This window comes from Lepisosteus oculatus, unplaced genomic scaffold, assembly GCF_040954835.1.
Source record: "Lepisosteus oculatus isolate fLepOcu1 unplaced genomic scaffold, fLepOcu1.hap2 HAP2_SCAFFOLD_45, whole genome shotgun sequence".
Lineage (NCBI taxonomy): Eukaryota > Metazoa > Chordata > Actinopteri > Semionotiformes > Lepisosteidae > Lepisosteus > Lepisosteus oculatus.
The window spans coordinates 1,908,240-1,932,718 of NW_027167988.1; the positions used below are offsets into that span (position 1 = coordinate 1,908,240).

General features: G+C 48.9%; 13 non-coding genes across 13 annotated transcripts; all 13 read left to right on the forward strand.

Annotated features, from left to right (window-relative positions):
• Positions 1 to 1,970: 1,970 nt before the first annotated feature.
• Positions 1,971 to 2,043, forward strand: trnav-cac (transfer RNA valine (anticodon CAC)). The gene has a single exon. It is a non-coding gene; the product is annotated as a tRNA-Val (tRNA).
• Positions 2,044 to 3,602: 1,559 nt separating this feature from the next.
• On the forward strand, positions 3,603 to 3,676 carry trnat-agu (transfer RNA threonine (anticodon AGU)). The gene has a single exon. It is a non-coding gene; the product is annotated as a tRNA-Thr (tRNA).
• Positions 3,677 to 5,052: 1,376 nt separating this feature from the next.
• LOC138229516 (U4 spliceosomal RNA) lies at positions 5,053 to 5,191 on the forward strand. Its single transcript, XR_011185926.1, has one exon. It is a non-coding gene; the product is annotated as a U4 spliceosomal RNA (small nuclear RNA).
• A 6,775-nt stretch (positions 5,192 to 11,966) lies between these two features.
• LOC138229569 (U5 spliceosomal RNA) lies at positions 11,967 to 12,083 on the forward strand. Its single transcript, XR_011185979.1, has one exon. It is a non-coding gene; the product is annotated as a U5 spliceosomal RNA (small nuclear RNA).
• A 391-nt stretch (positions 12,084 to 12,474) lies between these two features.
• On the forward strand, positions 12,475 to 12,591 carry LOC138229525 (U5 spliceosomal RNA). The gene has a single exon (XR_011185935.1). It is a non-coding gene; the product is annotated as a U5 spliceosomal RNA (small nuclear RNA).
• A 391-nt stretch (positions 12,592 to 12,982) lies between these two features.
• Positions 12,983 to 13,099, forward strand: LOC138229556 (U5 spliceosomal RNA). The gene has a single exon (XR_011185966.1). It is a non-coding gene; the product is annotated as a U5 spliceosomal RNA (small nuclear RNA).
• Positions 13,100 to 13,490: 391 nt separating this feature from the next.
• Positions 13,491 to 13,607, forward strand: LOC138229517 (U5 spliceosomal RNA). The gene has a single exon (XR_011185927.1). It is a non-coding gene; the product is annotated as a U5 spliceosomal RNA (small nuclear RNA).
• A 387-nt stretch (positions 13,608 to 13,994) lies between these two features.
• On the forward strand, positions 13,995 to 14,111 carry LOC138229531 (U5 spliceosomal RNA). Its single transcript, XR_011185941.1, has one exon. It is a non-coding gene; the product is annotated as a U5 spliceosomal RNA (small nuclear RNA).
• Positions 14,112 to 14,502: 391 nt separating this feature from the next.
• LOC138229527 (U5 spliceosomal RNA) lies at positions 14,503 to 14,619 on the forward strand. The gene has a single exon (XR_011185937.1). It is a non-coding gene; the product is annotated as a U5 spliceosomal RNA (small nuclear RNA).
• Positions 14,620 to 15,010: 391 nt separating this feature from the next.
• LOC138229566 (U5 spliceosomal RNA) lies at positions 15,011 to 15,127 on the forward strand. Its single transcript, XR_011185976.1, has one exon. It is a non-coding gene; the product is annotated as a U5 spliceosomal RNA (small nuclear RNA).
• Positions 15,128 to 16,267: 1,140 nt separating this feature from the next.
• On the forward strand, positions 16,268 to 16,384 carry LOC138229547 (U5 spliceosomal RNA). Its single transcript, XR_011185957.1, has one exon. It is a non-coding gene; the product is annotated as a U5 spliceosomal RNA (small nuclear RNA).
• Positions 16,385 to 21,210: 4,826 nt separating this feature from the next.
• trnas-gcu (transfer RNA serine (anticodon GCU)) lies at positions 21,211 to 21,292 on the forward strand. The gene has a single exon. It is a non-coding gene; the product is annotated as a tRNA-Ser (tRNA).
• A 2,844-nt stretch (positions 21,293 to 24,136) lies between these two features.
• trnas-aga (transfer RNA serine (anticodon AGA)) lies at positions 24,137 to 24,218 on the forward strand. Its single transcript has one exon. It is a non-coding gene; the product is annotated as a tRNA-Ser (tRNA).
• Positions 24,219 to 24,479: the final 261 nt, after the last annotated feature.

The window sequence follows — 24,479 nt, forward strand, 5'->3', positions numbered from 1 at the left end:
GTAGCTGTGCATGTTGCAGCAGAATTGTGCATGTGAGATCAAGGGGGCATGTCATGTGTTTGAGCACTTCACTCCCTTCCGGAAGCACGTGATTCCCTGAGTCCAAAAAATTTGTAAGTTCTTTGGATGACCTGTGGACCGATCTTTCACGATGAAGAATTCCTTAAGAAGAATAGATCTCGGCCCACCATCCCAATGCCTCCATCTGAAAACAGCAACCTCCCACTGCCCTTAGTCTGCAAGGCAGTCCTTTCAAGTGCGATGATGACGCCGGGACCTTCGTTGCCTATTGTACGAGCTGAACTTTTGTGCTCATCAATTCAAGGCTCTTTCCATCAACTCATCTTGTCTTTTGACGCTTCATGTTTTGTACTCCTTTGACTATCGGCATATCGGGTGACTGCAAACACTGAAGTTCTTGCTTACGGAGTGTGGAACAGTGTTTTCAAGTGATCGCTGTTCTGTCATGTTGACGCCGAGTGAATCTTTCTTTGGCAACATGGGCAGGCTGACAGCAGCGCGAGCTAAAGTAATGGCAAATTTCTTGACTTATTTCTGAATGTGAATGTTCTTTAGAAAAGGGATGCGGCGTTGCTTCTCCCCCGTGTAAAGGTCACGCATTCCAGACGTGGTTATGAGCGAACAGTTGCCGCAAGTGTTTGAAAAGAGCAAGAGAGGAAGCAGCCCTGCCCCGTGTGAGGATCAAACTCAGGACCTTCAGACAATGAGACTGACGCGCTACCAACTACGCCAACGAGGCCAGCTGCAGTACACAGCTGGAAAGTTTGCCTCATATGGATTTCAGACGCCCGTTCCCTAATCTTTAGACGCCCTCTGCTGGATGTTGCATTTGCCTTTTGATCTCACCGATACTTTTTTGGTCTGTTTCTGTTGCGAGTCCGTTTTTCAGATCTCACCTAGCACAAGTCTCTCTGGCTGAAGTGGCCTCTCTGCTTCAGCATCGTGCCCTCACTCAGCCATTAAAAACGTCACTCGGACTTCTGACATGCTGACATGAAATGTCAAGAGAGAGTGGCGGAGACGCTTAAGGCAGAGAGAAGATGAAGAGGGGGCGTGGCTGCAAAATGATTGACAGCTGCATGACGCTCTCCATGCAAGGCGTGACCACAGGCTAAAGGACACCTTTCGGCACATCAAGCTCTAAGCACACACCTGGAGGACGTGGGAAATGATCCCGTTATCTCTCGCATGCAAAGCGAGCGCTGTACCATGCAAGCTAACCCCCCTCGCTGGGGTTATGCCTCGGTGTCACCTAGTGCCGCTTGTTCCCCTCTTACCGGGTGCAGTTCACTGCCCTTCGTCTGCAAGGCAGTCGTGTAATTGCAGCTTTCTTGACTTATTGATGAAGGTCTGACTGGACGAGCGAATGACGCCTCTCCCCCGTCCTCAAGCTCGCTGACAGAATAAAATGGAAAGTGCTGCCGTGGCTCATTGGTTTAGGGGTATGAGTCTCGCTTAGGGTGTGGGAGGTCCTGGGTTCAACTCCTGGATGAGCCCTTGTGTGTTCTTTTTGTCCTCGTCCACAAGACTGGGAACTGCATGGGCGAATGTGAAGAAGATCCTTCTCGAACGTGCAAAACGTGCGAGAAGAGGGGGCGCTTGTTTCCAGCCAAAACTTCTCGCGTGTGAGACGAGCTGACCATCGCTGCAGGAGGTGGGAGGGTCACTCTGGTAGACAGAGCTGACCTTCGGCAATAGGATTTATACTCTCCAAGATGATATTTGCACTTTCTGGAGAGGCGATTTTCTCCACTTCAGTAGCCAGATTTCGTCGATTGCGTGGAGAGGGCTGTAGAATGTGGCAGCGCCTTTCCTGCTCCGTCCATGACAGGCGTGCTGGTCTCTGGAGAGAGAGCACGGTCCATCAGCGCACTCCAATAAAGGCACTGGAAGCAGCTGAATCGCAATGGCGAAGCTCAACGCTGGGCCGCTGGGCATATCTTACCACCGTTTCCGTAGTGTAGTGGTTATCACGTTTGCCTCACACGCGAAAGGTCCCCGGTTCGAAACCGGGCGGAAACAGACTTATTTTGTCGCCACGCACAAAAGGGGATTGGGGATTCGCCTAGCGCTGTGATCGAACAGACCCACTCACCCCTTAGTGTGGCGGGATCTGCACAGTGCATGTCGCAGCGCATCCTGCTTTCACTTCAATGCGCGTCCTGATGTACCCCGGTCTCCCGCGTGACAGGTGGGGACAGGTGACAGGTCCTATACTAACGAGGAAGACATCGCTCTCTCCGACCCCCGGCATTGTGTCCCGACCCACCGTGCTGGAAGCCGACGGGTGCTGTGATTCCTTTAAGGAGCAGAAATGACAACCGAGGAGCCGAGAGATCATTTCAGCATTTCGCGTCTGAACGGAAAACACAAACGACCAACTCGGAATGACTTGCCTTTGACGCTTTTCAAAGCGTTCTTTGTGCACGACGACTGCGCCGCCTAGCAGATACAAATGGGTTGTACAACTTTGAACTAGCAAATGGAAGAGGGCTAAGCCCCCTCTCTTTTAGCCCAGGTTCAATCTGTCTCCCAGAATCACCAGGGCGCACACACACACACCCGTGCCGTTGAAGTGCTCTGCTTCATTTCTAAGGGCAACTCAACATTCACTCCTACCCCGAGTGCAGAAAAGACAGTGTCTGCAGCAACAGCAGCTCAGGTCTCTGCACAGGAGCTAAGCTGCCCCCATCTCCTCTGCTCTGCGGCTCCTGCGGAGTGGAATCCTGCCTGGAGCTGTGTTTGCAGGCGGCGGCTCCCCGCGCCCTGTCTGTGCGTCGTGAAATTAATTAATAACGTTAATAAATTTATAAAGTTAATTTATAAATTTATAAAGTTAATAAAGTTATAAATTAGAAATTAATAACGATATAATTATATTCATGTACCGCAACACAAGAATAGTACACGCTGTACATTGTCTGTCGATAATGTTTCTGTAGTGCTTTTTCAGCACTCAGCTGGTGGTGCTGTGGGTTAGGTTCCTGACTTCCATATCACACGGTCTATGATTGAATCCCATTGAACTATGACTTTATTTTTTAACAAACATTTCTTTGAAAAAATGAAACGTTTCCCTTGGTCAGAGATTAAATAAAACCTCACTTTTTTTGAGCAGAAGGTTTACTGTGACCTGAGAAGGGCCGGCATCCAATCACGGTGGTACACACACACGCTCTCACCTATATGAGCTACACGGCTACCAAGATGATCTCAGGTGCGCCGAGCTGGTACGGAACATATTGAACTGATCGACGGCGAATTGTCTCTCAGACAGGCTTTTCACCTCTGAGCTCCCTGACTGACAGTGATCAGCTAGGTAGTGAAACAGTCAGCTGCTTCTAAGCCTTAAACAGCTGCATCTCGGCGCTTCCACGGAGAGATGATTTGAAAGCCGAACATCACCCGTTGGGAACACCTTACTATCACTAGTTTAAGAGACTCTTAAGGTCTTGCAGAGGTGCCTGTCTAATAGCATGCACTTTGCAAGCTATAGGTGTTTAGGCTGAGGCAGAATGCCTGTTAACAAAATGTTTTTCTAAAGGTGTGTCCAAGTGGCTGCAAAAGGACAACACTCCCGGGGCGCCGTGGCTTAGTTGGTTAAAGCGCCTGTCTAGTAAACAGGAGATCCTGGGTCCGAATCCCAGCGGTGCCTTCTTTGTTCTGTCTTCTCGAACAGTACTGGTCATTATGGACAACCGCCTACGGCTAGACTTAATTAAATGCAAGTATTCATTTCCTGTCTTTAACGCGACTTGTTTTTCTTAAAATGGATGCAACTTGCAAAACATGAAATACAAACCTTGCTAATCAGCGCTAGCGGCTGGCAAAAAAAAAAGAAGTCAGCAATGTTTTTTTTCTTTAACCTTAACCCTGCTAATGGAGAAGAGTTAATCGACCGAGTCTATGCAGCTTAAACGGTGCGCATGTCGGGTCCTTAGCTGAAAGGGTGGTAAATCACGCTCACCCCAGTCCTTAATCTTTTAAAGAGGATACAAAATTGAACCTAGTCGCCACATCACATACATCCTATTCAACGATAAAAAGGTAACATCTATCCTCGTCCAGAGTAAATCTCACGTTGAGGGCATATTTTTTTCCACTTTACCATGAGTCGGGCTCGGCTGCACAGAGGAGAGAGCAGAGCAATGAGGTCACGGGGACAGGGGAGTCACATGCTGGCGGTTTGAATACGCGGAAGATCACTGAGGGATCCACAGTATGTGGACCCTCCGTGCGCCATCAGTCCGCACTCCGGACTCTGAATCCTGCCATCCGAGTTAAGATCTCGGCGGAACCTGAGGCGCAGTTCCTTCTTAAAACGTAATCTGGTGAGCATTTCTAGAATCGTACTTGTATAGATGCAGCCTTTAATGTGTTGCTAGGTTAAAATTGATGACTTCTTGAACTTCAGTAGGCAACTGCCCTCTTGATTTCGGATTTAATTTCTTTATTACAGGGGCGCTTTTATGAAGACAGAGTCATGTTCAGGTACTTTGCTTGATGGAGGAAGCTCATTTCGGACTCTGTGATCTGCTCACCTGGAAAGGTCTACTGTACTACTACAAGAGAGAAGTAGAGTCTGGAAGAAGGGACAATTTTATGATGCTTTGGAAGGTAATGCTTTTTTTTCTTTGAAATCGAAATGAATCAGAATATCAGTGCAAAAGACAAACTCTTGGTTTGGTTTAAAGAGATATGGTTTTAAAACAGACAAAATGTAGAAAACAGGTGTTTCTCACTTTTGGAAAAGAATGGACCGGGGGTAATATTTTACTAGTTGCAGGGCTGAGATCACTGGGTTACAGTCCTGTAGTGTCACACCAGGGACAGTGGCGCAATGCATAATGCATCTGACTACGGATTAGGAGATTGTAGGTTCGACTCCTACCTGGCTCGGGTCGTTTTAAAACACATCGGGCTATTCCCCAAGTAGCCTGTGCTACTTACTGCATTGTAATCGTACCCAGTAAGAGATTTCCTTCATATAAATGAACTGCACCTGACAGCTTTAGAATAACACCTGGGCTCAGTACGGTGCTGAGAGCTCAGCGTTGCTGTTCTAATTAGCACGCACGATTGTTGCTAGTTGAAAACTTTTCCCAATACCCCGCTTCCGCTGGTTTGCAATACAATCGGCGAAAGCAATTTTTGACAGTCTCGTCAGAGACTGAGCAAGGTGTTTAAAGACAGATTTTGTCATGGTGACATCATGGTAGAAAGAAACGAGCTTGTTACGTCTCAACAGAAACGCTCTTTATCTCTTTCAGCGTTATGCAGAGAACAGCGTCTGTCGAGATCACTTTTGAGTCAGCGCGAAACGCCGTGTGCTGTCAGTTTGATTTCATATTGCTCGTAGCGGCGCCCGGCTTTTGTCTGTCAAACGTTAGGTTGCGCTTCTTCATGCTGCATCGTCGGCATGAGTGGAGCTTTTTAAACGTCTGTACTTACTGCGCCCCATAAGAAATCGTTTGTCCCCGTTCAAAAGAGATTGTGCGATGTCCTGCAGCGTTTGCAAAGCAAACCTTTGACAGTTTGAAAAGAGGAATTTATTCTGCTTCCTGTGCGTGCAGTAGTTACAAAGTTGAAGGTCTTTACACGATCTGCTGCAGTTTTCAGTGGGCGAGCTTTGTCAGATGGCTTGGAAAAACGCACTGTGTTTCGGCTCGGGAAACATCATGGGCAGTGTCCTGCATGTTTTCTGTGTATAGCTGTCTTTTAACACATACAGAATTCATTAGAAATCATTGATTTCTCCAATTAACAAGGGTCCCTTTTGAACCTGCGAGAAGCATTCCTTCAATGTAACAGATTTACTCCGGGGAAAGGCAGCATGACATTGAGAGTAGCTCAAGCTTTCAGCACCCGTATCGGACTGCGTGTATGCAGACACCGCTCAGAATCCCCTGTAAGATTCTCCTTCAATTCCGTTTTGCAGTGCTTTAGCTCTTTCAAAAGGCTTCGCTTTGCTAGTCATAATCCAAGGCTCATGACAGCATTTGAAACCAATTGCCACTGCGTTGGCCAGGAATCGAACCCAGGTCAACTGCTTGGAAGGCAGCTATGCTCAACACTATACCACCAATGCACGCCCACAGGTGCCCTGCAGGACACCACCAGAGAATGCTCACGATTTCGGAAGCTGTCTCCGGGACGTGCTGATTCCACACATCCTGAATAAATCATGATATTGTTAGTTGCTGTAGCTAGACGTTCAAATGAGTTTCATGGCCAGATGGACTGTTTCCTCCAGCGATTTCGATTTTTAAGAACTTTTATTTCCTTTTCACAATAAAATACAGGGCATCACAAATGCTTTACATTAATATACATACTTAAAACAGTATATATGATCACATCTTATTACATTTTGACACGGTACGAGTTACATAGCAACAATTTCTTTTTTCTGAAGCAAATCACATTCTTTACTTAAACATGATAGTGTTTTTCACAGTTTCTTGAGATATTGACCTATGCCCTCTATTTCCCACAGATTTTCTGCTTCCTCCCTCCCTTCTCTCCACAGATCTCTGAGGTAATAGTTCTCTCGGGTGATGAACAGGGCCAGGCTACCTGCAGCCTTGACTGGGATCTTGATGCCTTTGAACAGCCCCATGTTCCTCACTCTCCACAGGGCGTCTTTCCCACTGTTCACCACGGCCCAGATCCTGTCAAACTTCCTCCTGACGTGTTTGACAGGATCTGGGCCGTGTCAAAGAGATGCCGTATATGACGAAAGCAGCGGTCAGGGTAAATTGGGGCGAGAGAGCCTGCAACCAATCTTCAAACTGTGCCCAGAAGGCCTTAGCAAAAAAGCAAGACCACAGGAGATGGGTCACAGTCTCCTCCTCGCTGCAGCCCACCCTAACGCAGCGAGGGCTGGGTGTGAGGACCATACGGTACAAGGAAGTTCGTACCGGTAAGCACTGGTGGACGACACTCCAGGCTAAATCTCTGTGAATGTTGCACAGAAACTTAGAGGATGTGTGTTTCCACACCTTCCTTGTTTGGGCTGATGTTAAAATGCCCACAGGGGTCTGCCTATTGTTCTGGGGTGCAAAGAAATCTTCCAGTTTTTGGACGCTGACATCTCGGAGGGGAATATGGCCAATTGTGTGAGATCTTAGAAAACTTTTAACTGTCCCATAAATTGCAGGGCATGTGTCAGAGAGTGGGACATCCAGCTTGGGTCTGACACCCCACACTCTGAACACCTCCCTACCTACCCAGAGCCTGGAAAAATAAGTCCAGGTACGCACTGCAGGTGCTGTTGCAAAGCCTCTCAGCACAGAGGCCAGGAAAATGCACAGCAGCTTCGTAGCAATATCTGGGACAGACTTCCCCCCTGAGGGTAGCGGCCTGTACATTATTTCCCTTCTGAGTCTTTCCTGCTTCCCACCCCATAGAAATTGAAACATCAATCTCCTCAGCACCGCCGCAACACGGTGTGGGATTGGGAAGGTAGAAGCCAGAAAATTCAAGACAGGCAAGAGCTTGGCTTTGATGACCAGCACCTTCCCTGTCATGGTGAGGTCTCGGTCCTTCCATTGCATCAGTTTTTTGTTTAAGATTGGCAATTTGTTCTGCCAATTTACTGTTCCCATCTCTTCTCCAAAATACACCCCCAGGACCTTAATTCTCTTCTCTTGCAGCCTGAGATCATGTCCTTCTTTTGGCTCCCTCCAGTTCTGATAAAAAATCTCGCTCTTTGATTTGTTAATTTTTGCAGAGGAAGCCAAAGAGAACCGATCACAGCACTGCAGAGCTCTACTAATTGAGGCATTGTCAGAGAGGAGCAGGGTGACGTCATCCATGTATAGAGATGTCTTTACCTCTCCTCCCCCACTTCCAGGTACTGGTATCCCATTAATGGCCTGATCCTGGCGCAAGGCACAGGCTAAGGGCTCCATAGCCAAAACGAATAACAAGGGGGATAATGGCCAGCCCTGCCTCACAACAGACTTCAAAGGGGCGTGATCTATTGCCATTAACCATTACTCTGCTGTTGCTACCTGTGTACAGCAGGTTAATCCACTTTCTCATGATGGGGCCAAACTTCATGTGCTCAAGTACCGAAGTTAAGTACTGCCGGTTTAGGCGGTCAAAGGCCTTTTCTAGGTCTACACCTGAAATGCACAGAGGGAGGGAGCGATCCTCTGAGTACAGACAGACATCCCTCAACAAGGCCAGGTTGTCGCTCATCAGGCATCCTGCTATCCCACAAGTCTGTTCTTTCCCTACCAGTGAGGCCACTACATTTTGTAGGCGCAGGAAAAGGGCTTTGGACAGGATCTTAGTGTCCACGCCTAACAGGCTGAGGGGTCTCCAGTTCTTTATGTCATTCTTTGCTCCTTTCTTAAACAAGAGAGAGATAGTGCCTTCTCTTAAGGAGTCAGGCAGCAATTCTGTCTTATAGCTTTCCTCGAATAGGAGCAGCAGCGGATCCTGAAGCAGATCCCAAAAGGTGCAATAAAATTCTTTAGGGAGCCCGTCAGCACCCGGAGTTTTCCCCTTCTGTAAGCTCTCCATAGCCTGTCTCAGCTCTTCTACTGTCAAATCCCTCTCAAGTACTTCCCTATCTTCTTCACTCAAAACGTTTTCTAGCTTTGAGGTAAAAAAATGAATTTCTTCATCCTTTACCTCTGTAGAGCTGTACAGTCTTGAGTAGAAGGCCTCGGTGCAGGAGAGGATTGCACTCGGCTCTGTTCTCTCTCGTCCCTCCTCATCAACTACACTTTCCATGACAGACTTGGAGCCTTCCACTTTCCTGAAAAAGAGGCGAGAACACTTCTCATTTTCTTCCAAGAACTGCACTCGACTACTTTCTTCGGCTATGCTCCGGATGTCCTTTTTTAAAAGGGTGATATCCTCGAGCACATCGAAGCCACTGTGCATCATCGTGTAGAGACGCTGCAGCTGCCTCTGTTTCCTGGCTAGCACTCCTCTCCGTCTGGCAGCAGCCTTCCTTCCCTCAGCCATGAAAAAGGCCTTTGTCCTCACCTTCACCTCCTCCCACCACTCTCCTACTGACCCGTACAGACACTGCAAGGACAGCCACTGTGATAGTTTCTCCTTGTAGCAGGATACTACCCCCTCGTTCTCTAGCAGCTTTGTGTTGAGTTTCCAGATGCCTGGGCCAAAGCCCTGGAGTTCCACTCTACGACCTAAAGCCTGATGATCTGAGAAGAAGACAGGCTGAAGAGTGACCCCAACAACTTTCACTCTCTCTGAGACAAAGCAATAGTCAATTCTGGAGCTGCTATTCCTCCCTGACCATGTATATCCTGCTGTTGTGGGATATATACATCTATATGTGTCTGAGAGTTTAAAGTCTTGAACTAAGTTTTGCAGGGCCAGTGACCTGGAATCCAATTTTATCAGAGAGCTAGACTGCCTGTCTGTGTGCTCTAAGATACAATTAAAATCCCCTCCCACTATCACGTCTGTGCTACATAACAATAGGTGAGAGAGTGCCTTGAGTAGCTCCACCCTTCCTCCCACGTCAGTAGGGCAATACACATTGAATATCCGCAGGTTAATGGTCCCCCATTCCACATCCACACACAGCAACCTGCCATCTATGACCCTCTGAATACTTTTCAATTTGAATGCCCATCCTTTGAAAAGAATGGCCACGCCAGAGGCTCTGTTGTTATTGTCCCCTGACCAAACAGAAAGCCCTTTATCCCACCTTTCTTCAAAGCTTTTATACCTCTCTTGATAGGCTAAAGCACACTCCTGCAACATCAACACATCTCCCTCTCTCTGCTGGAGGTAATCAAAGACAGACTGGCATTTAACTCTGTCATTGATACCTCTGGTGTTAAGAGATATTATGTTTAGAGCCATATTACATAAGAAAGTGGAACCAGTCTTTACAAAACACATTTCTCTTCTGTCTCACCTGGTCCCTTCTTCTTTTTCTTTTTCTTCTTACCAATTTCCTGCCAGCCATCCTCTGAATGAGCCTTCATCAGGGTGGCAGCAGTAAAAGCATTCACGGAGTCCATTTCAAGGAAGGGGGTAGAGGGAGGGGTGGAGGGGTTCCAGCTGTTCCCATCGCCATGCTCTCCTTCCTCCTCGCTCGGGGAGAAAACAGAGTCATTTTTCCTTTTCCTCAAGTCCAGCTCCTGGGAGCACTGAGGGGAAAGGGGTGCAGCCGATGCACCAGTCTCCTCTTCCCCCTCACCAACCATTTGCTGCAGATCCTCTGTGATGGACTGGATGGAGGAGAGGAGGGCATCTGTAGCACTTGCAGAGTCTGAGAAAAGCAGCTCCGCTGAATCCTGGGTATCCTCGCTGGACCCGCTCCACCGGGGGGCCCCACACTGGCCCTCGTTCTGAGGAGCAGGAGTGGGGGAGGGGTCCTCGCTGTTCTCGGGGGTTTTCAAACCCTCGTGCTTGTCTGGTGCAGTCTGTTGTGGGGGCGTAGTGGATTTCTCTTCCACCGGCCCCGGAACCACAGCAGGGCAGATCCTGGCTGGAGGCTGAGACTTTATCAAACAAGGGTTCTTTGTTTGACTTGTTGTTTGCTTTGGCTTTTCGGGCCGGTTTGGCTGAAACAAGCACTGCCTCATCCTTTCTCATTTTGAGTTTATTGGCGTAGGCATGAGGGCAGTTTATAAAAACGTGTCCTTCCAAGCCAAGTAAATTGCACTTTGGCAGCATTGAACAGTCAGAGGCTAAATGTCCCTGTTTGCCACAGGTCTTGCAGCATTTCACAGTGCAGGGCGATGCCAGGTGCCCCACAGCGCCGACACACCTTTGGTTGTCCCACATAAAAAACATAGCCATTGCAGGCGCCCAGCCAGATTGTAGAGGGCAGGTGCCTTAAGCCTCCATTTACATTGTCCGGTAGCAAGCGAACCTCGAATTTCCTTGCTCCTGCTTTTATACCGTCAACATATCTAACCTCAGTTCCATGGTGGACGGTGCAGTACTGGTTAAGCCAGGTGTGAATGTCCTCCGTCTTTTTTGAAGGTACAGGCATTGAGCATTGGTGGTTCAGTGTTAGAATTCTCGCCTGCCACGCGGGAGGCTTGGTTTTGATTCCCAGCCAATGCAGTGGCTTTTGCAACTCGCAACTGAAAACCCACTGAAGCTAAGCGGGTGTGAGCTAGGTCAGTACCCGGATGAGGGTGAGCTACAGGGAAAAACAAAGCTTCCAGCTGGAAGCGGTGTTAATGGTGCCGGCGGGGGGGCGCTCACCCTGAGGTCTGTGCGGGTCCCAATGCCCCAGTATAGTGACGGAGATGCTGTGTTGTAAGAGGGCGCTGTCTTTTGGATGAGATGTAAAACCGAGGTCACAGCGCTCTGTGGTCATTAAAAATGACCACCAAAACCTTTGACAAAAGCTCTTGGTAATTGATGGTCTTCAAAAATGCTTCTCCTTTAGGTACATTTTAAATCAGCTGAAAAATGCTGTGAAATGGGGGGCATTTCAGGCCAGTGTAGGATTTTGGTTACAAGAACCATGAAAGTGCACAAGAAAGCCCGTACACTGAATTACACGGCTTTCTATTCAAAAGAGGACAAAAGAAATTCCCTGAGTTCGATTTTTTGCAGCACTGAGAGGGGCACTGTTGCGAGGCCAGTTAGCTCAGTTGGTTAGAGCGTGGTGCTAATAACGCCAAGGTTGTTGGGTCCGGCCGTCTGATTGGCGTTCTTTTCTTTGGGGGGCGGGAAGTGTCCGGCCGCAGGGGATCTTGGGACCTTGCCTGCATAGCGGCTTCCCAGAGTGCGTCGTTTCCGGCACAGTGTGGCCGGGTGTTTTCCGAGTTATCGCACGGATTGGTCACGCTCGCAAGCCGTGAGCCGCAGGCGATGAGCCCGGAGCTGAACGGGCCCCACTGGCTAGTTTGTAAGGCCAGGTGCATTGCCAACCACGACCGGCAGCGCAGAGGCTTTGAAGGCGGCCTGGGCTCCTGTAGCTGTGCAGCCACGCACTCTGGTTTCTTTTCATGTTGTACAAATCTTTCGCCTTTTACTAAAGATTTCCGTGGAGAGGAGCATGAAGGAGTTCCATGCAATTTTTGTGCTTCCCTGCCTTCGGGTGGGGCGCAGCCTGGCTGGTCAAAGAGAGAAAACAAAAACGCCCGCAATCGGTCTTGTTATGGCGATTGTGGCAGTCTGCTCCGCGAGTCCACGGTCTCCGGCCGTCTGATTGGCGCTCTTTTCTTTGGGGGGCGGGAAGTGTCCGGCCGCAGGGGATCTTGGGACCTCGCTTTGCATAGCGGCTTCCCAGAGTGCGTCGTTTCCGGCACAGTGTGGCCGGGTGTTTTCCGAGTTATCGCACGGATTGGTCACGCTCGCAAGCCGTGAGCCGCAGGCGATGAGCCCGGAGCTGAACGGGCCCCACTGGCTAGTTTGTAAGGCCAGGTGCATTGCCAACCACGACCGGCAGCGCAGAGGCTTTGAAGGCGGCCTGGGCTCCTGCAGCTGTGCAGCCACGCACTCTGGTTTCTCTTCATCTCGTACAAATCTTTCGCCTTTTACTAAAGATTTCCGTGGAGAGGAGCATGAATGAGTTCCATGCAATTTTTGTGCTTCCCTGCCTTCGGGTGGGGCGCAGCCTGGCTGGTCAAAGAGAGAAAACAAAAACGCTCGCAATCGGTCTTGTTATGGCGATTGTGGCAGTCTGCTCCGCGAGTCCTCGGTCTCCGGCCGTCTGATTGGCGCTCTTTTCTTTGGGGGTTGGGAAGTGTCCGGCCGCAGGGGATCTTGGGACCTCGCTTTGCATAGCGGCTTCCCAGAGTGCGTCGTTTCCGGCACAGTGTGGCTGGGTGTTTTCCGAGTTATCGCACGGATTCGGCACGCTCGCAAGCCGTGAGCCGCAGGCGATGAGCCCGGAGCTGAACGGGCCCCACTGGCTCGTTTGTAAGGCCAGGTGTATTGCCAACCACGACCAGCAGGGCAGAGGCTTTGAAGGTGGCCTGGGCTCCTGCAGCTGTGCAGCCACGCACTCTGGTTTCTCTTCATCTCGTACAAATCTTTCGCCTTTTACTAAAGATTTCCGTGGAGAGGAGCATGAACGAGTTCCATGAAGTTTTTGTGCTTCCCTGCCTTCGGGTGGGGCGCAGCCTGGCTGGTCAAAGAGAGAAAACAAAAATGCTCGCAATCGGTCTTGTTATGACGATTGTGGCAGTCTGCTCCGCGAGTCATCGGTCTCCGTCCGTCTGATTGGCGCTCTTTTCTTTGGGGGTTGGGAAGTGTCCGGCCGCAGGGGATCTTGGGACCTCGCTTTGCATAGCGGCTTCCCAGAGTGCGTCGTTTCCGGCACAGTGTGGCCGGGTGTTTTCCGAGTTATCGCACGGATTGGTCACGCTCGCAAGCCGTGAGCCGCAGGCGATGAGCCCGGAGCTGAACGGGCCCCACTGGCTAGTTTGTAAGGCCAGGTGCATTGCCAACCACGACCGGCAGCGCAGAGGCTTTGAAGGCGGCCTGGGCTCCTGCAGCTGTGCAGCCGCACACTCTGGTTTCTCTTCATCTCGTACAAATCTTTCGCCTTTTACTAAAGATTTCCGTGGAGAGGAGCATGAACGAGTTCCATGCAATTTTTGTGCTTCCCTGCCTTTGGGTGGGGCGCAGCCTGGCTGGTCAAAGAGAGAAAACAAAAACGCTCGCAATCGGTCTTGTTATGGCGATTGTGGCAGTCTGCTCCGCGAGTCCTCGGTCTCCGGCCGTCTGATTGGCGCTCTTTTCTTTGGGGGTTGGGAAGTGTCCGGCCGCAGGGGATCTTGGGACCTCGCTTTGCATAGCGGCTTCCCAGAGTGCGTCGTTTCCGGCACAGTGTGGCCGGGTGTTTTCCGAGTTATTGGAATGGTCACGCTCGCAAGCCGTGAGCCGCAGGCGATGAGCCCGGAGCTGAACGGGCCCCACTGGCTAGTTTGTAAGGCCAGGTGCATTGCCAACCACGACCGGCAGCGCAGAGGCTTTGAAGGCGGCCTTGGCTCCTGCAGCTGTGTAGCCACACACTCTGGTTTCTCTTCATCTCGTACAAATCTTTCGCCTTTTACTAAAGATTTCCGTGGAGAGAAGCTTGAACGAGTTCCATGCAATTTTTGTGCTTCCCTGCCTTCGGGTGGGGCGCAGCCTGGCTGGTCAAAGAGAGAAAACAAAAACGCTCGCAATCGGTCTTGTTATGGCGATTGTGGCAGTCTGCTCCGCGAGTCCACGGTCTCCGGCCGTCCGATTGGCGCTCTTTTCTTTGGGGGGCGGGAAGTGTCCGGCCGCAGGGGATCTTGGGACCTCGCTTTGCATAGCGGCTTCCCAGAGTGCGTCATTTCCGGCACAGTGTGGCTGGGTGTTTTCCGAGTTATCGCACGGATTGGGCACGCTCGCAAGCCGTGAGCCGCAGGCGATGAGCCCGGAGCTGAACGGGCCCCACTGGCTCGTTTGTAAGGCCAGGTGTATTGCCAACCACGACCGGCAGGGCAGAGGCCTTGAAGGCGGCCTGGGCTCCTGCAGCTGTGCAGCCACGCACTCTGGTTTCTCTTCATCTCGTACAAATCTTTCGCCTTTTACTAAAGATTTCCGTGGAGAGGAGCATGAATGAGTTCCATGCAATTTTTGTGCTTCCCTGCCTTCGGGTGGGGCGCAGCCTGGCTGGTCAAAGAGAGAAAACAAAAACGCTCGCAATCGGTCGTGTTATGGCGATTGTGGCAGTCTGCTCCGCGAGTCCTCGGTCTCCGGCCGTCTGATTGGCGTTCTTTTCTTTGGGGGTTGGGAAGTGTCCGGCTGCAGGGGATCTTGGGACCTCGCTTTGCATAGCGGCTTCCCAGAGTGCGTCGTTTCCGGCACAGTGTGGCCGGGTGTTTTCCGAGTTATCGCACGGATTGGTCACGCTCGCAAGCCGTGAGCCGCAGGCGATGAGCCCGGAGCTGAACGGGCCCCACTGGCTAGTTTGTAAGGCCAGGTGCATTGCCAACCACGACCGGCAGCGCAGAGGCTTTGAAGGCGGCCTGGGCTCCTGCAGCTTTGCAGCCACGCACTCTGGTTTCTCTTCATCTCGTACAAATCTTTCGCCTTTTACTAAAGATTTCCGTGGAGAGGAGCATGAATGCGTTCCATGCAATTTTTGTGCTTCCCTGCCTTCGGGTGGGGTGCAGCCTGGCTGGTCAAAGAGAGAAAACAAAAACGCTCGCAATCGGTCTTGTTATGGCGATTGTGGCAGTCTGCTCCGCGAGTCCACGGTCTCCGGCGTCTGATTGGCGCTCTTTTCTTTGGGGGGCGGGAAGTGTCCGGCCGCAGGGGATCTTGGGACCTCGCTTTGCATAGCGGCTTCCCAGAGTGCGTCGTTTCCGGCACAGTGTGGCCGGGTGTTTTCCGAGTTATCGCACGGATTGGGCACGCTCGCAAGCCGTGAGCCGCAGGCGATGAGCCCGGAGCTGAACGGGCCCCACTGGCTCGTTTGTAAGGCCAGGTGTATTGCCAACCACGACCGGCAGGGCAGAGGCCTTGAAGGCGGCCTGGGCTCCTGCACAGCACCCACCCACTGTGTCCCACAGCACCACAGCGCCGACACACCTTTGGTTGTCCCACATAAAAAACATAGCCATTGCAGGCGCCCAGCTGGATTGTAGAGGGCAGGTGCCTTAAGCCTCCATTTACATTGTCCGGTAGCAAGCGAACCTCGAATTTCCTTGCTCCTGTTTTTATACCGTCAACATCTCTAACCTCAGTTCCATGGTGGACGGTGCAGTACTGCTTAAGCCAGGTGTGAATGTCCTCCGTCTTTGCCATTTCCGAGAACATAACAACATGCACCGTTTTCCTCTCTCTCTGTGTCAGAGGCTGCAAGTTGATCTTCTCAAGGGCAGGAACTTTCCCTCTTTTTGCCTCAAACACATCCACACATTGTTCAAACAGAGAATAGGTAGCAAAAACAACCTCAAATTCTTTCTGACCTGGGAGAGCGAAGATGAAATCCAAGTGCCGAGGTTCAAAGCCAAGTTCCTTCTGTAACACTTTTCTGCTGAACTGCATACGATCCATGAAGAGGTCATCCAAAAGCTCAAAACGTACAGCATTCTTGCGGGATCCAAAGGTTGCCATCTCAAACTGCAAAACAAACACTGCTTCCACAAAACAAGAAAACAATCCAACTACAGGCTGATCAAGGTATCTCCCCTGCCAGGTAAGCTGAGAGCCACTGGCTCGTTTGTAAGGCCAGGTGCATTGACAACCACGACTGGCAGGGCAGAGGACTTGAAGGCGGCCTGGGCTCCTGCAGCTGTCCAGCCACGCACTCTGGTTTCTCTTCATCTCGTACAAATCTTTTGCCTTTTACTAAAGATTTCCATGGAGAGGAGCATGAATGAGTTCCATACAATTTTTGTGCTTCCCTGCCTTCGGGTGGGGCGCAGCTGGGCTGGTCAAAGAGAGAAAACAAAACCGCTCACAATCGCTCTTACAATGCAGTAAGTAGCACAGGCTACTTAGGGAGTAGGCTCTTCTTCTTCTTCTTCTTCTTTTTCACAGCCTTAGTCCCAGACTGTCCTGGGGTCAGCTGCTTTGGTTGCTCTTCTCCATTTGTCTCTGTCGAGCACATCTTCCTCACTCACTTCACATACCTCCATATCTTTTCTCACACAATCTATCCATCTCTTTCTAGGCCTGCCTCTTCCATTGTTACCTTCCACCTCAAATTCCATTACCCTCTTTGTTACTTCCTCAAAGTCCCTCCTCATGATATGTCCATACCACCGTAACCTCGCCTCTCGAATCTTCTCAACCACATCCACCACCCTACATTGTCTACGGATTTCTTCATTTCTGATCTTATCCTTCATTGAAATCTGCAGAATCCATCTCAACATCCTCATTTCAGTTCTTCTCATCAAGTTCTCTTCCCTCTTTCCAACTGCCAAGCATTCAGCTCCATATAGTAGTACAGGTCTAATCACAGTCTTGTACATTTTGCACTTTAACTTTCTGGGAATTTTCCTGTCACAGATTATTCCAGTTATCTCTCTCCACTTGTTCCATCCAGCTTTCACTCTTTGTTTTACTGCCTCCAGTGTTTCTCCTCCCTTTACCAGTTTTGATCCAAGGTATTTAAAGTCATCAACTTGTTTCAGTTTTCCTCCATTTGTCTCCTCAACATTGGTCATAGTATCTCCTCTTCTCTCCATTACCATTATTTCAGATTTTTGTGCATTCATTTTCAGTCCACCCTTTTCCAGACTCCTCTGCCATTTGAACACTTTCTCCCGTAGTTCTACTTCTGAGTCTGCCATCAGTGCCACATCATCAGCAAAGATGAGTTCCCAAGGCACTTCTGTTCTTACCTCCTCTGTCAGTGTGTCAATAATGTTTATGAAAAGGAAAGAACTTAGTGCTGATCCTTGGTGTACTCCAACTGTGATTTCAAACTCTTTTGTCTCTCCCTGTTGTGTTATCATCTTCGTAGTTGCATCTCTATAGGTTGCTTGAACTAACTTCACCATGCTTTCTGGTACTCCTTTCTTCCTCAAGCACCAATACACCACCTCTCTGGGCACACAGTCATATGCCTTCTCCAAGTCCAGAAAGGCCACATACAGCTTTTTCCCTTTCTCTAGTGTCTTCTCCTGTAACTGTCTCATCACAAAAATGGCATCTGTTGTGCTTTTCCCCACTGAGAATCCAAATTGTGAGTTGTGGATCCTGATTATCTTCCTGAGTCTCTTGTCCAGAATTTTTTCCAGGATTTTCAATCCATGTTCCAGAAGTTTTATTCCTCTATAGTTTTAACACTCCATTGGGTCTCCTTTCTCCTTGTAGATGGTAACCATACTGCTTTTTGTCCATTCTTCTGGAATTCTCTCTTCCTTTGCAATATTGTTTAGCAATCTCGTCAGCCACTGAATCCCCTCTTCATCGAGGTTCTTAAAGTGTTCTGCTGCTATTCCTGATGGTCCAGTTGCTTTGCCCACTTTCATCTCTTTGATAGCTTCTGTCACTTCCTTTACTGAAATTTCTTGGATTGGTCCACACACTACGTCTGCCTCCACTAGGTTCTCCCTCTCATTTTCTACATTTAACAGATTTTTGAAGTACTCCAGCCATCTTTGCTTGATCTGTTCTTCTTTAATCAAGACTCTGCCTTCTCCATCCTTGAGTCCCGCCACCCGGATAATATCTTTTTTCTGTCTCGCTCTATGTTTAGCAATCTTGTAGATTTGGTCCTCTCCTTCCTTTGTTTCAAGTTTCTCATTCCATTCTTTCCAGGCTCTTTCCTTTGCTCTTGCTACACTTCTTTTTGCTACCTTCTTTAGTCTCTTATATTCTTGTAATTCTCCAGTGCCATCTTTCAGTGCCTTGTATGCTTTTTTCTTTTCCTTCAGTGTTTCCTGAACTTCCATATCCCACCACCACTCTTCATTTTCCCTCGGTCTGCCTCCTCTTGTCTTTCCACAAACCCTGGTAGCAGCCTCTTCTAGGATGTGGCTCATCTCAGTCCACTCTTCTTCAACTGAAGGCTCCTCTGTTTCCTCTGTGTTGTTTTTCATTTCTTTCACCAGCCTGTTGAAATCTACTTTGTTTTCTCTCAGTTTCCACACTTTTGTTCGTGCTGGGTGTTTCCTCTGCCTTATTCTTCGCTCCTTCAATATTGTGATGTCCATCACCAGTAGCCTGTGTTGTCTGGTAACAGCCTCATAGGGCAGGACTTTAGCATCTTGGACTTTCGCTCTATCAATTCTTCTCACTAATATGTAATCTATTTGGGTATCATGGCCTCCACTCCTGTATGTCACCTTTTGCTCATAATTCTTCGTGAACCCTGTGTTCACTGCAAACAATTCAAGAGCTTGGAGTGTCTCTAGTAGCCTTCCTCCTTCTTCATTTCTCTCTCCTAGCCCTCTCTGACCATGTTCATCTGGATAATCTGGGCATTTCTCTCCTAAATGTGCATTGAAGTCTCCTCCAATTACCACCATTTCATTTCCTGGGATTCTGCTAATCACTTCTTCGAGATCTTCCAAAAAGCTCTCCTTTTCCTCCTGTGGTCTTCCTACCTGTGGTGCATATACAGAGATGATATTCCATAACCCACTCTCAAAAGCCACCTGTACATTGATAATCCTGTCTGAGTGTCTAACCACCCTCACTATCTTGTCTGCTAGGTCTTTGCACACTATCACACCCACTCCATTCATTTTGGTACTCTTTCCAGCATATAGAATCATGTATCCCTCTCCTAGGTGTCTTGAGCTGTTTCCTTTCCACTTGGTTACTTGCACACACAAGATCTCCACTTTTCTCCTTGCCATAGTTTCAACCAATTCTCTCCCTCTCCCTGTCATGGTGCCAACATTCCAACTCCCCACTCTCATTGACTTAACATTCCTTCCAGGCCCCTTCACCTTGTTTCTTTTCTGTAGCCCCCACTCTACAGTTTTCCCCACAGTAGCATAATTTCCATTAGTACCCTGTTGGGACACAGCACTAATGGCGGACGTTGTTAACCCGGGCCCCGGCCGATCCGGTATGTGGTTTGTGTTCTTTGCAACCATGGTTTTGGCAAGATGGTTTTACGTCAGATGCCCTTCCCGACACAACCCTTTTAGTCGCCTCTTACGACAGGCACTTAGGGAGTAGGCTGATGTGTTTAAAAACAACCAGCGCCAGGCAGGAGTCGAACCTCCAAACTCCTAATCCATAGTCAGACACATTATCCATTGCACCACTGGCCCTGGTGTGACACTACAGGACTGTAACCCAGTGAGCTTAGCACTGCAACTAGTAAAATATTACCCCTGGTCCATTCTTTTCCAAAAGTGAGAAACACCTGTTTTCTACATTTTGTCTGTTTTAAAACCATATCTCTTTAAACCAAACCAAAAGTTTGTCTTTTGCACTGATATTCTGATTCATTTCGATTTCAAAGAAAAAAAAACATTACCTTCCAAAGCATCATAAAATTGTCCCTTCCTCCAGACTCTACTTCTCTCTTGTAGTAGTACAGCAGACCTTTCCAGGTGAGCAGATCACAGAGTCCGAAATGAGCTTCCTCCATCAAGCAAAGTACCTGAACATGACTCTGTCATCATAAAAGCGCCCCTGTAATAAAGAAATTAAATCCGAAATCAAGAGGGCAGTTGCCTACTGAAGTTCAAGAAGTCATAAATTTTAACCTAGCAACACATTAAAGGCTGCATCTATACAAGTACGATTCTAGAAATGCTCACCAGATTACGTTTTAAGAAAGAACTGCGCCTCAGGTTCCGCCGAGATCTTAACTCGGATGGCAGGATTCAGAGTCTGGAGTGTGGAATGATGGCGCACGGAGGGTCCACATACTGTGGATCTCTCAGTGATCTTCCGCGTGTTCAAACCGCCAGCGTGTGACTCCCCTGTCCCCGTGACCTCATTGCTCTGCTCTCGCCTCTGTGCAGCTGAGCCCGACTCATGGTAAAGTGGAAAAAAATATGCCCTAAACGTGAGATTTACTCTGGAGTGAGGATAGTTGTTACCTTCTTATCGTTGAAACGGATGTATGTGATATGGCGACTAGGTTCTTCTCCATTAGCAGGCTTAAGGTTAAAGAAAAAAACATTGCTGACTTCTTTTTTTTTTGCCAGCCTCGAGCGCTGATTAGCGAGGTTTGTATTTCATGTTTTGCAAGTTGCATCCATTTTAAGAAAAACAAGTCGCGTTAAAGACAGGAAATGAATACTTGCATTTAATTAAGTCTAGCCGTAGGCGGTTGTCTGTAAGGACCAGTTCAGTTCGAGAAGACAGAACGAAGAAGGCACCACTGGGATTCGGACCCAGCATCTCCTGTTTAAGGAGACAAGCACTTTAACCAACTAAGCCACGGCGCCCTGGGAGTGTTGTCCTTTTGCAGCCACTTGGACACACCACTCAGACACATCTGCATTCGGTGTGTGCTCCGCCTGCTCGCTGAGCAAGTTGCCACCTTTACATACAATAGCAACATCGACACCAAGAGAAAGGATGACAAATGGCTTTTATCTGGAACTTTTCATGTCCAAGGAGCTCAATGTGCTTTCTGTGTACAACAGGGCCACTGAACTCCACACTGGCCACTGAACCACAGCAGTGGCTTGCTGGCTTGACATCTCCCAAGGAAAATGTTGAAATCGCATGTGGAACAGGAAAAGGACCCTCGAGTACGAGGGAAAAAAAAGAAAAAGATCATCTTTAGCGCGCCAACCCATGTCTGGACAGCCCAGTTTCGTTGACGAGGTGGCCGAGTGGTTAAGGCGATGGACTGCTAATCCGTTGTGCTCTGCACGCATGGGTTCGAATCCCATTCTCGTCGCTCTCTATGTCTGACACGTGTGCCCGTTCGACGTTGGCCCTCCTTTTGTTTGCTCCAGTACTAGAGCCGTGCATTTTCTAGCGGTGGCTGAACATGGTATAGTAGGCTAACGTCGGTATCGAGCAGTGGCAGTAACAGTATTTACGTGCCGCTGCTGCCAAGTGGCTCTGGTTTGAGACTGCGTTTTCACTTACTTGCAGCACAAACGGAGAAAGCGATTTTTGACAGTCTCTCGAGAGACTGCGCTAGGTGTTTAGGGATAGATCAAAGGGATAGACTTTGTCAGTTCCCCCTGGGATGATGGCCTCTCAAATAGTTTGTGATTCCTCTAGACGTTTATACAGTAGAAGCCTGCTTCGTGGCTTAAATCCAAGCTAAGGAAACGAGTTAGAGGTCTGATGCAGAACTGCGAATTCAATGAAGGGGAACACTACAGTACATTGCACTGTATGTGTGAGGAAAGCTGCCCCCTTCTGTTCCTTGTCGACCGAACAGAGGACTGTAAAGGATACCGCCAAGAAACTTTAGGATGCTGGTTGGAATCCAGCTCCAAAGAGGCCCCTTTGGGTGTTATGTCATCAAAAAGTAAGAACAGAGAATCTCCCTTTGATCAAAAGCGCAACAGAACTGTTTTCCGTGGAGCAGGTTTCAGACCCGTAGACCTGTTTTATTTGTAGGGCAGGGCGCATTCCCAAACGCGAATCTCCTGTTTTAGAAATGGTTTGGGGCGGCGTGAAGTGAAAATAAGAAGTGGGCTCCAGATGCACATGGAAGCAATCAAGTGTTTCATCCGAGCTGTTTCAAAGACTGCTCAACAGCTTTCCTTTCACAGAGGCCCAACGATTAATGATGGGGGTGCACCCTTCAATGTGCCTTACGACTCTAGGGAGTGATTGAGACGATTCGTAGCGTGTTTTCATTTCCCTCTATTCCCCGTGTTGCAGTGGTAGGATGACGTAAATTCCTGCTTCAACACGTAACGGCATTATAATCACGTGCAGGAGCTGAGGGCTTTTGTTTTGTTTCGTTTTCCATGGCGTTCGTAAACGCGCAAAACAAAGACAATTCCTCCGTCTAACACGAATGTAAATGCTTTTGAAAGTGCAGTGTGGTGCAGCTTGTAAAATCCTTGTCCACATTTTTGGTTTGTTGATGTTTTTTCTGTCTGCCAAAGTTGCATTTTGACATCCGGACGGGGAGACTTTATCATTTGAACGTGAAGCCAGCCTTAAACCCTCTGAGGCGTGTCTGTCTGCCGGCATGTATCTTGTGAAAGGTTTTTTTTTTTTAACGGAGAGCGACTTAAAAAAAGTTTCTGCAGCCACCTCGCACTCCGTGTTAGATTATAGGAGGAATGCGGCGGCGGCGAGCTCGCTGTAGTTGTGGCCGAGTAGTTAAGGCGATAGACTTGAAATCCATTGGGGACTCCCCGCTCAGGTTTGAATCCTGCCGACTATGGCGTCTGCCGCACGTTGCCTTGTGCCTGTGCGGCAAAGGCGAAGTGCAGTTTCTCCTTTCCTGGTACTATAAAAATGCTACATCGCTTGGTCCTGCTTCCATGGAAAGCAGTTCTTCAGGTAATTCTACTCTCTTACCAAAGCTGTTAGGTTCCTTTCCGTGGTGAGAGGGGTTGTCATGCAACGCTGCCACATAGTGCCGACAGACAAGTGTGTTGCGGGAGAAGAGAAAAGTGTTTGAAGATTTAAGAGTGTCTTAGGTGGAGCCAAAATCAAGTGTCACAAATGCAAGTGGGAGGATTTCCAATGTTTAATATGGTAAAAATAAGCGGAAGTTATCTGCCGGTCCGGCACAGTCTGCCATGCTTTTGTCATATACTGTAAAGTGGTGTCGAACTGGGTGTCGAACTGGAGCCTCACCATTTGCATATGTGAGGCTCCAGTTATACATCGAGTGTCACATTAAATGACAAAAATGAAGAGAGTTAAAGCAGCTGGAGAGGTTTTCTTACAACTTTTGAGCTGACACAGTTTTGGAAAATGTTTCCTTCACGCTGCACTGTACAACATAGGCAGCCAAGAGTCCCCAAAACAAAACAGAATTGACAGATAGGAGAAAATTCCCATTCGTCCTGAAGTTCCCAAAATCCAGCACTGAGCGTAAACAAAGTGTCTAAGTAGCGTGGGAATGCTAACCCTAACCCTAGCTGGAGTTTGAGCAATCCAGCACTGAGCGTAAAAAGATGAGTCAAAGTAACGTCTAATCGGATTAGTTTCCTTAGAGCTGGTTCAGAGTTTGCTCAAGAGTTTACCTTACACAGATGCGCAAAGAAGAATGTTGGGGGTGCAAGCTTCAAGGCGCCTTACAGCTGTAGGGTGTGATTCGAGACGATTCGTGGCGTGTGCTGGTTCCCATATACCGTATGCACCGGGGTGCAGTACTAGGATGACGTACAATACCGCTTGGGCACGTAACGGCGTTATATGCAGGGTTTTCGTTTGTTCGTTTTGTTTTGCTCTGCTTTGCTTTGTTTTGCTTTCCATCGCGTTGGTAAGAGCGTAAATAAAAAGGCGATTCCTGCGTCTACCACTAATGTAAGAGCTATTTCAAGTGCGACGTGGTGCGGCTTTTCAAATGCTTGTGGGCATTTCTCTGTTGTTGATTCTTTTTTTGTGTGTAACAAAGTGGTATTTTCATGTCCGGACGGGGAGACTTTATCATTCCGACATGAAGCCACCCTTAAGTCCTCTGAGGCGTGTCTGTCTGCAAGGCTTGTATTTTGGAAATGTTTTTTTGAAACGGAGAACGACTTTGAAATAGGCTTTCGCCGGCGCCTCGCGATCCAGGTAAGATTGTAGCAAGAACGCAGCAGCGGTGGGGCTTGCTGTAGTCGTGGCCGAGTAGTTAAGGCGATGGACTAGAAATCCATTGGGGTCTCCCCGCGCAGGTTCGAATCCTGCCGACTACGTTGTCTGCCTCCAGTCGGTGTGTTTCGGCGCAAGCAAAGAAGCGCGCCTCTTTGCTGTTCCTGGTGGTTTTAAAACGCCCAATCGCTTGTACCCACTGCCTTGGAAATAAGTTCTTCAGCGTCCGCGAATGGCATTTTGCAGCTGGAAGCAGATGTCGACGCGTTTTCCACAGAGCACCAAAAAAGCGTCTTTTTTGAAGGTCCAGGCACTGAGCATTGGTGGTTCAGTGGTAGAATTCTCGCCTGCCATGTGGGAGGCTT